Source organism: Haemaphysalis longicornis, unplaced genomic scaffold (genome assembly GCF_048455015.1).
Source record: "Haemaphysalis longicornis isolate Haplotype H1 unplaced genomic scaffold, Haemaphysalis longicornis Haplotype H1 scaffold_12, whole genome shotgun sequence".
In the NCBI taxonomy this organism is placed as follows: domain Eukaryota; kingdom Metazoa; phylum Arthropoda; class Arachnida; order Ixodida; family Ixodidae; genus Haemaphysalis; species Haemaphysalis longicornis.
This window is the reverse complement of record NW_027526225.1, coordinates 76,926,744-76,941,332: the sequence shown is the minus strand read 5'-3', so window position 1 is coordinate 76,941,332 and position 14,589 is coordinate 76,926,744. Positions and strand designations below refer to the sequence as shown.

Here is a 14,589-nt window from a genome sequence, read left to right as displayed (position 1 = left end):
TTAGTCCTTTTTGGCTAAGAGTGTACGTCGACAGCAATGATGCCCAGGCATGCAGAAGCTGTCCCTTTCAGAATAAGCAATAAAGTACAAGAAGAGGTTGACGAATTTAACTATATCTGGAACGTTTTTCGTGCTGCTCCAAGCCACGACGAGGGAGTCAGGCGCTGGATTGCTATGGGCTGGGAAAATGCGGCAAACCTTCCGGTTTAGTGAACAGTACGCTTCCGCTGTCACAAAAGAGAAAGTTGCACAACCCATTCGTACCTCTGCTGATGTCTTATGGCGCAGAAACTCAGCGGCTTAAAGGAGCCATGAAGAGAAAACACAAGTTTGGTTCATTCGAAAGATTGCCTCGTTAGAACCATAACGACACCACTTATAACGCAAACTTCGCTGAAATAAGCTGCATAATTAGGGAAAAAGGAAATGACCATGCGACCCACCAGCTCATTTTCCGCAACAGAACCTGTGATGCCACTTGGGAATGCTCTGCGATTGGCGGAGGCCGGCAAAAGCAAACGCATGTTAGGCAGGGTTTACAGTTTGCATAGCGAGCTAAATGCCCGTGAAACATACTGCACATTCTTTTTATGACAAAGAACGGTGGAGTAAACGGTTCAAGTTCCGAACGAACACGCAAGCGTGTGCGCCAATGCATACGAAACTACCGCCTGGCCGAGCTCGACATCTCGCCGTCGCGCAGACGAATTTTCGGGTTCGAGGCGCTCTGACCTTGGGGGAAAAATGCCGTAAACACCGCGCATTGACGCTCGTATCTTTCTGGTCAAAGCAGAGAGCTCGCGCGAACGGCTTTCCATACACGACACCGGCCAACTGGCATAAGCGATACTGCTACTGAAATTGAACTATTATTAACCGTAATAAAAATACGGCACATACGTACCAGTTTGTATTCGTCCGTCGCGACGGGGCTGACGAGGCAGCGGTGCCGACGGCAGGCCGTTGGTCTGTTGTGGCTATCGCGGAAGGGTCGCTTTCCCGTCCACCGCGTATCCCACAACTTTTGCCGCTCGTGCACTTAGAAGCATTGAGCGTTTTTGTGGTGTGAGGTTGTTAAATGCAAGCCCGAGCTCCTCGGCGAGAGTTTTGTTCTCCGGATCAGGCGATTCCATGACTAGGGCTGCGGGTGCACTAGGTTTTACTAGTATTTTTAAAATGGCCGCCGTCTCGGTGGACTCCCGCGTGTGGGTGCTATATGGAGTCGACATACTAAGTATCTGTTTCACGGACCGGCTCTATGACGCCATTGTACACGTCACGGAATGTTCAATTTTAGCGGGAGATTTAAAATTTTGGCTTAAATTGCCTTATTTCTCAGTGAATAAAGCATCATTTGCTTCCGGGAAAGCGCTTGGGGTACTATGAAACACCTAATCTTTCGAATAAAACAAACTTTTGTTTTCTCTTCTTGGCTCCTTTAATAAGCAATTAAAGAGAAAGCGGAGATTGGCTAACGAGCAGTGGCCAGAATAATGGTAGAAAGCATTCGAGAGAAAAATCGAGCTCATCGAATCGAGGAACTTTGATGGAAATTATGAGATGAAACTACGAGAGGGAAGTGGAATTGGGCTTGGCATGTGCTGCAGGGAACTGAAAAAACAGTGGACCGTCACAGTGACGGAGTGGCTGCCGAGAGCTACGACAAAAGGCAGCAGAAGACCGACAACTCGATGGAAGGATGAGATGAAAAAATAATGCCCATCTTCCCGCGAGGGAACCCTAGTGTGATGCGACGCATCGGGGGGTTCAACGAAGTAGTCAAAGCAAAGTCACGTCAGTGCGAGAGCGAGCGCTTGACTGAACCGCCGTGGCGAGATACCCGCTTTATATTCACAGCGATTGAAGGAGAGGAGACAACGGAGGAGAGTCGCGCATGCGCGCACTTGCGCGCACTTGCACGCACCGGAGCAGTTGTTAACGCAGCGAAGCGCGCGCCAAATAAGCGCGCCAGCTGTGGTATGCTAATGAGCCGGAGTGAGAGAGTTGCACACAGCTGTGGGAGAGAAGAACGGAGGAGGGATGCGGACGGACGCCGCGACGACGACGCAGGAGGGACAAGCCCGAGAGCAAGAGATGCGTCGCATCTAAAAAAAGCCAAGCTCTACCCAGTGTGAAATCTGCTAAAGCACTGAAATGTGGGTTGTCTTTACGAAGATTCCGTTTAGCTTCTGCTTCTTTCTCGTGCGTAATGTTAGAGTTGTCTCAGCACCTAATTGTCAGATAACTTGTTTCCGGATGGGTCCGACAAAACAACAGTTACAGCCTTTTTCTGTAATTATACTTCTCCGTAGTAGGCTATGTATTGACAGCAGACTAATTCTGCAACGTTTACAACACCACTGTGAAATAACTTAGTAGGACAAGTAAACGAAACTCGCGTAATGGCAGAGTTGTCTTAGCGGCTAATTTAGTAATTTAACCCTGTATTGCCCAAACAATGAAAACAATAGATAAATATTCTAATACTTTATTACATTATAGTTTGCGACTCAAACTATAAAGAAATGCGGATAAAAAATTCTTTTCTCTCAGGGTTATAAAATAACAATGTATCATACATGCAAAAAAGTGAGTATATATAAATACGTACATAAATATTGTAGGTGTATAATATAGCGTATACCCATTTACATGTAGGTATATGTATACCTACCTATATATATAAGTAGGTATATAATGCATCATATGCCCTGTAAAAATGTGTATCATACGCCTATTGAAAGTAGGTGCAGAACCGCCGGACACGCTTACGATAGAGAAACCCTTCTTAAACTGTCTTTGACACTCCACGCGGCCAGTTATCGAGCTATAGTTTTTTTGACAAAGGCTTAGGAGGTATCATGAAAGATACAGTGGGCATTTCTTGGCGGTCGAATGGACCAGGTGCGAATAAAAAAATCCGAAAGATGGCGTATCTTATGTTATACATTGGGCATTACAGGTCATATAATTTGTTTCTGGATAGTTCCGGTAAAATAAAAGTTACAACCGGTTTCTCTAACCATACTCTCTCAGAAGAAGGACATGCGTCCCTGTGGAAGACACAATGCGTACAAAGACCAAGCTTACACTGATCCCCTTAAGTTGGCTTCACCTCGAAACACAAATGCATTGCTCCGAAGACATGTTTCCAGAGTCAATATAAGCTGTCCTACATCAAAATACGAAGGTCCTAAGATAGGATAGTGTTTGTTGCTACTGTTCAAAGTATAGGTTTATTCACTGGCGAGACACGCATGCTGGCAACCATGGGAGTGCACCGTCACTGGTTACGTCGGGCTCCGCGGGATGGCGTTACTTGTCGGTGCTAAGCACGATGTGTCTGACGTTCCAAACTCCACCCCAGCGAACGCAAAGTAATGCCCCGACTCCAATGTGAGTGCGATTAATAACATCTCTGTTGACACAACCGTTGAGAATCGGGTTGAAACGGAGCAAACGACGCACGCCGGTGTTTTGGCGTGCGGGCGCAGTGGCACAAACCGCGGCATGCCCGTGTCGCTTCGGCCATGTCCGTGGTCGATTCCAGTGTTGCCAAGCGAAGAAATTGACAACTAAACTTTTCAGTGAATACCACATATAAGCGCTGTCCACTACAGCTATGCAGCACCATCTAGCCCCTACAGACGCCCTAGGATCTTTTTAACTTATTTACGAATTCTCTCTCTCTCTCTCTCTATATATATATATATATATATATATATATATCTATCTATCTATCTCTCTCTCTTTATATATATATATATATATATATATATATATATATATATATATATATATATATTTATATTTATTTATTAATATAAGGATTGGCAGTCAAGAACACATCGGAAAGCAAAGGGGAGAGTGTGGTTGGTCATAGAAACAGTTGAAGAATTTTTTGAGACAAAGAAAGTGGTGAAAAAATTCTTGCCGGGTGGGATCCGGACCCACGACCTCCAGAATGCGCGTCTAGTGCGATGATCACTACGCTACCGGCGGGGCTGTTTCCCCACAACTTTATCGGGTATTTATGTTAAGGTATTTTTGTTTCCTGCACTTGGGGGTGGTAGCCAGCTCCACTCGGACTACTCCGGGTGAAGGGGACCTTTTTTTTTAACCCCCGGGCCGTGACTCGAGCGTCTACGACATGTCGAGAGTGGTCGACCAGTGTTGAACTCTCTTAAGCTCCCTATGGCACCAAGAGTGCCAGAACAGAGGCCCTCGCTATGCATGTAGGGAATCAGAATTCTGATTCGCTACATACATATTATATATATATATATATATATATATATATATATATATATATATATATATATATATATATATAGGGCAGAAAATAAGGGTTGGCAGTCAAGAAAACCTCGGAAAGCAAAGGGGAGGTTGTGGTGGGTCATAGAAAGAGATGAAGAATTTTTTGAGTCGACAAGAAAGTGGTGAAAAAATGCCCGCCGGGTGGGATCCGAACCCACGACCTCCAGAATACCGGTCTGGTGCGATAACCACTACGCTACCGGCGGGGCTGTTTCCCCAGCACTTTCTCGGGTATTTATGTTAAGGTATCTTTGTTTCCTGCACTTGGGGGTGATAGCCAGCGCCACTCGGACTACTCGGGGTGAAGGGGACCTTCTTTTTAACCCCCGGGCCGTGACTCGAGTGTTTACGACATGTAGAGAGTGGTCGACCAGCGTTGAACCCTCTTAAGCTTCCTTTGGCACCAAGACTGCCAGAACAGAGGCCCTCGCTAAGCATGTAGCGAATCAGAAAATGGGAAATGAGGGGCTCCGTGAAATAAGGCAGAAAATAAGGGTTGGCAGTCAAGAAAACCTCGGAAAGCAAAGGGGAGGTTGTGGTGGGTCATAGAAAGAGATGAAGAATTTTTTGAGTCGACAAGAAAGTGGTGAAAAAATGCCCGCCGGGTTGGATCCGAACCCACGACCTCCAGAATACCGGTCTGGTGCGATAACCACTACACTACCGGCGGGGCTGTTTCCCCAGCACTTTCTCGGGTCCCCTTCACCCCGAGTAGTCCGACTGGCGCTGGCTATCACCCCCAAGTGCAGGAAACAAAGATACCTTAACATAAATACCCGAGAAAGTGCTGGGGAAACAGCCCCGCCGGTAGCGTAGTGGTTATCGCACCAGACCGGTATTCTGGAGGTCGTGGGTTCGGATCCCACCCGGCGGGCATTTTTTCACCACTTTCTTTTCGACTCAAAAAATTCTTCATCTCTTTCTATGACCCACCACAACCTCCCCTTTGCTTTCCGAGGTTTTCTTGACTGCCAACCCTTATTTTCTGCCTTATTTCACGGAGCCCCTCATTTCCCATTTTCTGATTCGCTATATATATATATATATATATATATATATACGTCACAAGATGATGCAATGGGCCCGGTGAAAATACCGTAGAGCGAACAGACGAACGGGTAACAAACAAACTTTATTGACGTTTCGGCCTGGGACAGGCCTTCGTCAGGGACAGGCCTTCTGACGAAGGCCTGTCCCAGGCCGAAACGTCAATAAAGTTTGTTTGTTACCCGTTCGTCTGTTCGCTCTACGGTATATATATATATATATATATATATATATATATATATATATCAAAGTTGCTGTCCTTATTGCCAGTGGTGTTTGGCGTTTTAACAGTGTTTCATAGTGCCGAATGAGGTATGATTGCTTTTTTTTATGCAGGAATAAATAATTGAAAATTCAAGTCGAGAAAAAATGCGCCGTTTTTTCCGGAAGCGGGAATCGAACCCACAACCTCCGCATAACGCGCGCGGTGCTCTACCATTGAGCTAGTTCCGCGGCGACTCCTCTCTCGACTATATCGCGGGGTTTTGTATGTACGACTGCTCAGAGCCCGGTCAACTAGCGCCCCTCGGTTGTGGGTTCGATTCCCGCTTCCGGAAAAAACGGCGCATTTTTCTCGACTTGAATTTTCAATTATTTATTCCTGCATAAAAAAAAAGGCAATCATACCTCATTCGGCACTATAAAACACTGTTAAAACGCCAAACAGCACTGGCAATAAGGACTGCAACTTTGATGTGTCCTTAAGGAATCCCTCGTCCCGTACGTCTCTGTTCTACAATATTATATATATATATATATATATATATATATATATATATATATATATATATATATATATATATATATATATATATATATATATATATATATATATATATATATATATATATATATATATATATATATATATATATATATTATTTTAAATCTGTTATTACGAGTGCACTAACCGACCTTATCCACCTGCAAAAAATCCCTACTTCCGCTTTGAATTCACTCGTTCCACTGAGTCCTGTCGCGGGTCGTTTTTACCTACTTCCAAAAATTCATAAGGCAGGAAACCCCGGTCGGCCTATGGTGTCCGGCATAGGGACGGTTACGGAACTAATCTCCCAATTTGTAGATGCAATTATTAACCAGATCCCGCAATCTTTCCCATCTTATATCAAAGATACTAACCACTTCCTGTCTGATATCGTCGAATTTTCTGTACCCCCTGGTTCGCTTCTTGTTACTTTGGATGTGGCATCTCTATACACGAACATCCCGCATGCAGATGGAATAAGAGCAGCAATTCACTCCTACAGGGAATCGTCCTGCGACAAAGCTATTGACAGCTCCACTTTAGCCACACTTTTAAAATTAGTCCTAGAGTACAATATCTTCGAATTCAACGGCATTCATTACCTACAAATTAACGGCACTTCAATGGGGACACCCATCGGCCCTTCTTACGCGAATATTTTCATGGGGCTACTTGAAAATGAATTCCTTGCCAGCCGTTCCCTGCAGCGTTATACTACAAGCGCTTCATCGATGACATATTTATGATTTGGCAGCACGGGGAAGCTCAGCTTTTATCATTTATTCATGATTTTAATAACGCTCATCCGTCTATTTCTTTTTATCACACATACTCAGAGCAAACGATCAATTCTTTGGACGTAAATGTGACGATGTTTGATGGGCAACTCACTACAAAAGTTTATAGGAAGCCAACTGACAGGCAACAATACCTCCATTTTAATAGCTATCTTGTAAAACATTGCAAGACTAGCATTCCTTATAGTCAGGCGCTTCGATTTGAAAGAATATGTTCCGATCAAGCTGATTTTAATACCAATTGTGCTCAGCTTCGAAGTGCTTTAGTTAAACAGAAGTATCCACCCCAGATAATTGACGACGCCATTAAACGTGCTGATAGCCATGACCGCCTTAAACTTTTACGCAACAAAACGAACAGCCGGGGTACTCCCATACGAACCTAATTCTTACCTTCTCCGCGCCTGCGCAAAATGTAAATGCCGTATTAAAAAAGCATCACAACATACTCCTACAGAGCGAACGATTAAAATCAATTTTCAGGGAACCACCGCGTGTAACCTACAGAAGATCCCGCAATTTACGTGACCTGCTCACATCGTCCAAAAACAAACCTAAAATGACAACTGGCTGCCACCCTTGCAACAAACCGCGTTGCAAGGTCTGCAATCACATGACCACTTCACTAAGCGCTAGCAGCACTGCATCAAATTTCAGCTTAAACATAAATGGAAACTATACCTGCGACACGCGCAACGTGGTTTATCCCCTTGAGTGTGATATTTGATTTGTAAATTGCAGTATATTGGCGAGACAAAAACGCCCTTCAGGCAACGGTTCAACAATCACAAAGCTCATATCTCCGTACTTCCTCACCTTCCAATATCAAAACATATGAACGTCACTGGCCACTCATTCGACCATATTAAAGCCACAATTCTTGAATCCGGTTTCCGAACGCATCATGACAGGGAGGTGCGAGAATCTTTTCTTATATTTAAATTCAATACAGTCGCACGTGGTTTGAATGAAAGCGCTGGAAAACTGAGAATTGCTTGTATCATTGACCGTATTCCGTATCACGGCCGTTTACCCCCCCCCCCCCCCCCCTTTTTCTTGCACGTGCGCACTCATGCTATAGCTGACTTCCAATATTGCACGCGTCGTACTTAGAATGATGTTGTACTTCAGCCAACAGATTGTCGCACAAAGCCCTGATACATTGTATTTGCATTGTGTTACTTGGATGTTATCGTTTCCGCCCTCTTTTGGTGCTTCAGTGAACTCCCTTATATGCTATTTGACAACAGCCACCGCTGTTATTCTGACGAAAGCCGGTCCTCCGGCCGAAACGTTAAAAACCATTCCTTTCTCGACGTGTGTCCCCCTTTTTTTTCATAAGTTTGACCGGTGTCCAAGAAACTGTTTCTTGCAACTATATATATATATATATATATATATATATATATATATATATATATATATATATATATTACGCGCATACCTGTAGCACCAGATCCTCCGAATCGTTTCCCAACACTTCCCAGCGCAAAAAGAGACAGCGTCGCTCGGACACGCAGGCGAGCACGTGCGCATGTACCTTCTGGTAATTTCCTGCCCTGTCGCACCCAAATTACAACAGGCTGTCGCGTTTAATCTACTCTTCATTCTTTATCGGCGACGGAGGGAGGCCGTTAATTTCGCTCTTATTTCATTCAGATGATTACGGGTAGCGGGCCCTTCGAGACGGAGTCTGCCGAGGCTGACGGCGAAGTTCAGCCACGTTCGAGTCACACAGAAGAAACCGAAACACGACCAGCACACGGCCCGGGTGACAACCGACATATGCGCTGCTGCGAGCCCCCAGAATAGGAAGCACAAAGAAGCATGCGCAACACTGCGAGAGAAAAATGACGCAATGACACACAGAGATAACGGCACGAAGGAACAAAGCGAATCGAAATGAGCGCGTTCTGTCCTCGTTCAGGGGAAAAAAAGCGAAGGGGAACCTTAATGAGAATGCGATAATGAAGTTTCTTCCGTCGATGTCCTCCGCGTAGTCTCCGTTTGCGCAGCGCTCTTTCCCATTTGTAACTGTCCGGAACTCTCTGCTACGCAACTGTCAACCAGCGCACTTTCCACCCAATTGTATCGCACGGACGCACGTAAGAGAGAGAGAGAAACAGAAACAGAGAGAAACAGAAAGAGAGAGACCGAGAGAGACTTCTTTAATGGTTTTTTTGGCGCAAGGGCATCTAAGGCCAAGAGCGCCATGCTATGATGAGGTAAAAATGTTCAGACTGAGAGAGAGAGAGAGCAAGAGAGAGACAGAGAGGGAGGGAGAAAGATGGAGAAAGAAAGAGAGGGAGGGAGAAAGAGATAGATAAACAGAACAGAGAGAGATAGAAAGACACACACACACACACACACACACACACACACACACACACACACACAGAGATAGAGACAGAGAGAGAGATTGGGAGAGACAGATACACACAGTGAGAGAGAGACAGACAGAGAGAGAGACAGAGACAGAGCTATATAGATAGAAAGACAGAGAGAGAAAGATAGAGACAGAGAGAGAGAGAGAGAGAGAGAGAGAGAGAGAGAGGAGAGAGGAGAGAGAGAGAGAGAGAGACAGACAGATAGATAGATAGATAGATAGATAGATAGATAGATAGATAGATAGATAGATAGATAGATAGATAGATAGATAGATAGATAGATAGATAGATAGATAGAGAGAGAGAGAGAGAGGGAGAGACAGACAGACAGACAGACAGATAGATAGATAGATAGAGATAGAGGAAGACAGATACACAGAGAGAAAGAGACAGAGAGAGAAACAGAGACAGAGACAGAAAGAGGGATAGAGAGAGATAGATACAGAGAGACAGAGAGAAAGAGAGGCAGAAAGAGAGAGAGAGAGAGAGAGAGAGAGAGAGAGAGAGAGAGAGAGAGAGAGAGAGAGAGAGAGAGAGAGAGAGAGAGAGAGAGAGAGAGAGAGAGAGAGAGATATTGCCCCCGTCGTCAAATTATTCGCCGCTACATTCAGTCGCCCTCCTAGCCAGACGAAATTTGAACGGCTAACAACCGAACGCTTATTCAGCACGTGCGTATACGATGTGATGGTCGTCCAAACCTCAACGAGCGCCAAACTGACAGGTGTGTTGAAGCAACTCGTGATTGTCGTTGCGTCATGGAAAGCTAAAAGAGATGCTTACCCCCTTTCGTTAACTCAAACTGAAGTGTGCGACTGAGTACGCCGCATGAACGGACAAGCCTCGTCGCAAGAGACGGGCTCTGGAATAATTGAGCGGAATCGTTCATTATTACACTAACCCTTGAAACAGATTACATCGCTTCGTAGACTTTCAACTTATACAAAGCTTCTTGCGCGCACCGTAATTACTGCTTTTCCGCTTGTGGAGCATTTTAAGTACATTTCAGTGCACTGCTGTTTTTAGGCGCCATTTTTAGGAATGCTCATTTGATCAGAATGATCAGGGGCAATTTTTGTTGGCAAAAAGCAATCGTATAACCGGGGATGTCTGCGGAAACCACGAAAGCCAGGTTTAGGCTCTTAGACAATCTCAGTTTGAATTTGACTACAATCTGTCTAAATAAAACATAACGGGACTTTACATTGCAGACACGTATGCTTTTTAACATAAAAGCGGCTTGAGTGCAGTTGAGTTCACATTACATCAGGTCAGTCATACCAGTCAGTCAGTCAGAACACCTTTGTGAGATACATTCGTAATTTCTCTAGCTTTATTTGTAGCAGGAAATACTAAAGGTTGATTATTCACGTCATAATGAACGTTGAATCTCGATAGGATGAATACACCCAAATACTGACAATCTTCCGACATCTGGACAGAACATTTAGAAAGCGCAGTTATTAATATTCCGCAGAATTTATTGTGTATATATAAGACAATTTGAGCCCACTGCAGAAATAGGATTACCGCGTATCGTGCATTAAATTTTAAACTCCACTGCGGCGGTCCTTGAATTCATCTCTATAGGATGATTACACCAAAATACTAACATTTATCTTCAGACATCTGGACAGAATCTTTACAAAGCACAATTATCGATATTCCGCAGTATTTATTGTGTATATATAAGACAATTTGAGCCCACTGCAGAAATAGGATTTGCAGCATATCGTACAATAAATTTTTACTTCACTGCGGCGGTCCTTGAATTCATGTTCACGTGTTTTGAAATGGCAAAAAAAAAAAAAAAACATGATATCGTAGCTTCTTGAACACCACACCAACCATTCCAAACCCAGCAAACGGCCACTCCACCACCATGAGCAGGAGAAGCCGTAGCAACAACAAATACGAAAAAGCAGATTAGTAAACCAGGTTTAGCATTTGGAAGTCAGCAAGGGTAAGTTGGTGGTATCCTGCGTGCTCGATTTCACGAAGACATGCACACACAAATACCACACAACAACGTAGTGAAGGCCGCACCCGCCTAGCCTGTATTGTCATATCTACGCCGTCTATCCTCGGCATTTTGAAGTTTTGCGTGAGCCCGCATCAAAGCACGCGTATCGAAATCAGAGCCCTCGTATAGGTGCTTGATACTGTTTCATACGACCATCGCTCAGATAAGCTATTACGGCTGCACTCCGAGCGTCTCGCTACAAACGAGGGTCGCACAGAGCCATCGGGCAGTCCAGCATGCGTCTCGCCAGCCCTCGAGAATCTCCGTCAATAGCGGCTACTAGTGAAACAGAATACAGACTGCTACACGGCCAGTAGTCAGACAAGTCATCTCAGCGCTGTTTCCCATGCAGTCGTAAAACAAGAAGGAAAAGCAACGGAGACAGTATGAGCCCTTGGCTACTACCGAGAGCGCAATCGATGGACAGCGCGCAAGAAGACGTGGTGCGCACGAAGAAGTGCTCCGAGAACAAAGCCAACAGCGGCACTTACTATTTATTATACAGGCTCACGCGAAGACAAAACGCACAAGGCCGGTCGCTGTAAGATATGGGCTGCGCAGGCATCGATTCGCGGAAAGCGGGCAGCGGACAAATCGCACGCTGGTCGTCCCTTTCTCGTCGTCCTCGGTTGTGTCTGTCTTTTGAGTGTTCCCCTCGAAGCCGAGTGCCGCCGCCGGCGGGACGGGCGATTCAAGGCCGGCGGGCACATACAAAAAGGCGACCACGTCGCTCTCTCAATCCTTCCTAGCCTGCGTTCTCTTCCTACCACAAAGCTTCCTTTTCAGCGGCCAATCCGGGCCATGAAGAGGATCGACGTCGGCCCGCTGGCTTTATCGCTCAACTCATTCGTTCACCTCTTTCGTATTTCCCGCCGTAACTTCGCGTCCTCTGGGCATCCCACTATCTCTGTATGTTCAACAATCACGCGCAAGGAAAGAATAACAAGGAGAGTCGAAACTAGAGCAGCAGCGCTGGCCCTATACGGTGCCCGGCCAAAGAGGGGCGGACGCGGGAGTCGCGGCCGATATTTCACGCTCCGAGAAGACAATATCTCTCGCGTCGCAGACACGTCGGGCCGGCTAGAGTTAAGCCTCCCCGCCCCACTCCTCTTCCCGTTCCGTCTTCTTCCCTCCTACCGTTTGCTCCAGCATCTTCCGCCTCGCTTCTGCTCCGCATCCTCCTTTACCGTAACCCCGGAGCAAACAGCAGCAGCAACGGCAAAGTCGCCCGGAGCAAAGGGCGGAGCCGCCTCGGTGACGGCGAGACTTGCAGCAATCGTCGAGGTGATGTACTGCGTGCCGTGTACGCCCCCTTCTCCTTCCCTCAATCTCTGGCCTTTACGCCGCTCTGCCTGACGTACTTACTTTCTTACCCTCTTTCATGCTTTTTTTTGTATTTCCCGCCTTTCGATTTCCTTAATCAATGCGCGCGGGCGTGCGTTACTGCCCGTGAAACAATGCCGGCGGCAGCGCCCCCTCTCGCTACCTTTACGCTAGAAGTGACGGCCGACGACGCGCCCATCGTGTTTTACCGAAATTACACGTCACGGAGGGTGAAGTGGTGCTTAATTTTGAGCTGCGTGGCATTTCGACCGTAAGGAAGGCAGTTGAAACGAAGGGCGTAAAAGTGAACGAAATGTGCCATTCTTATTCCTTGAACGTCGGCTCTGAAATGCGTTTGAAGACAGCACGACTGTTGCTATGTGTAGCCTAGAGGAACGATACATACCGACGGCAAGTGGAATAGAAGACAGCCGAAAACAAAAACAGCTGAAGTCATGAATGGCAGAGGAAAGGCAACTTGTGACGACCGTAAAAAAGAAAGCAACGGGTCAGAGCCAATGCCTGTCCGTCGTACTCCATAACTCAGTCGGGTGCGATACTGAAACGCGAGTGCTGTCTCTTGCGTCCGTATTGCCTGAGCGAAGTGTGGCGCGTGTGCTTGTGAAAGCGTGCGTTCGGAACGAGTTATGACCAGCCGGTGAGTTCGAATAAAGGACAATGTGATGCGCTGTCAAGTTGAAATGGTGCACGAGTGGCTTGGAAAGACCATGAAGGCAAAGGTTATTGCTTGAGGGAAATATAGTAGTTATTTGTTTTCGTATTGGTTCAACACACCTTAGCGGCGTTTGGTAGGAGGCTAAACAAGTAAGAGAAAGAAACAAAGTATCGTTCAAATGTGCGAAAAACGATTCCAAACGATATTTTAAATTGATAGATATGAAATACAACCGAAAATTTTTTCAGGTGTCCAGATTTCGGCGTATGTTAAAGAATCCCGAGGTGGTCGAAATTAATCCGGAGCCCTCCACTACGGCGTGCCTCGGGGATCATGGCACAAATGAAGGCTTGAAGAGTTCAACCCTTTAGGAAAATTTTAGACCAATTTTACACAACGGCTGAGCCCGGCCTACACATCATAGAAGCTTGTCACTTGCGGTCTTCTACTAAGGAAACATTGTTTATACAAATTATAAATTGCATTTTGTTTCTTCTTGCAAGAGTTAGCGTAAAATTTGTCTGCATAGTATTGGTATTCAAATACCGACGTACATATAGTCAGTATACTGCCTTTCTTCATTTGTATGTGATATCGAGTTCATTTTAATAAACGCTAGTTATTTATATAATGTCGGTACCGGGATACAACTTTTGTCTATTGTTGCACGGCAAACTTTTACGACAAGTTCAAAGTGCCGTCATGTGCTGTTTGCTCGACCATCACGGCTCTTTCCCTATTCAAGCTGCTCTTACAGATTCTTGCCATGGAGGTCCCATAATCGGGACCAATGTTTGATATATATATATATCAAACATCGCACCAGACCGGTAGTGGTCATCGCACCACACCGGTATTCTGGAGGTCGTGGGTTCGGATCCCACCCGGCGGGCATTTTTCTCCACTTTCTTTCTTTCTTTCCAAATTCCTTATCTGTTTCAATGACCTACCACATCCTCCTCTTTGTTTTCCGAGGTTTTCTTGACTGCCAACCCTTATTTCTGTCTTATTTCAACGAGCCTCTCATTTGGTATTCTGATTCGCTACATGCATAGCGAGGGCTACAGTTCTGGCAGTCTTGGTGCCATAGGGAGCTTAAGAGGGTTCAACGCTGATCGACCACTCTGACATGTAGACACTCGAGTCACGGCCCGGGGTTAAAAAGAAGGTCCCCTTTACCCCGAGTAGTCCGAGTGGCACTCGCTACCACCCCAAGCGCAGGAAACAAAAATACCTTAACATAAATACCCCAGAAA

At 45.6% G+C, this 14,589-nt stretch overlaps 1 protein-coding gene and 2 non-coding genes across 4 annotated transcripts in view; 1 reads left to right on the top strand and 2 right to left on the bottom strand.

Moving 5' to 3' along the window:
* Fne (ELAV like RNA binding protein found in neurons) overlaps nt 1–14,589 on the bottom strand; it is a 223,089-nt gene that overhangs the window by 149,524 nt on the left and 58,976 nt on the right. The window lies entirely within an intron of this gene.
* Nucleotides 4,451–4,523, bottom strand: Trnat-ggu (transfer RNA threonine (anticodon GGU)). Its single transcript has one exon. It is a non-coding gene; the product is annotated as a tRNA-Thr (tRNA).
* On the top strand, nt 5,119–5,191 carry Trnat-ggu (transfer RNA threonine (anticodon GGU)). The gene has a single exon. It is a non-coding gene; the product is annotated as a tRNA-Thr (tRNA).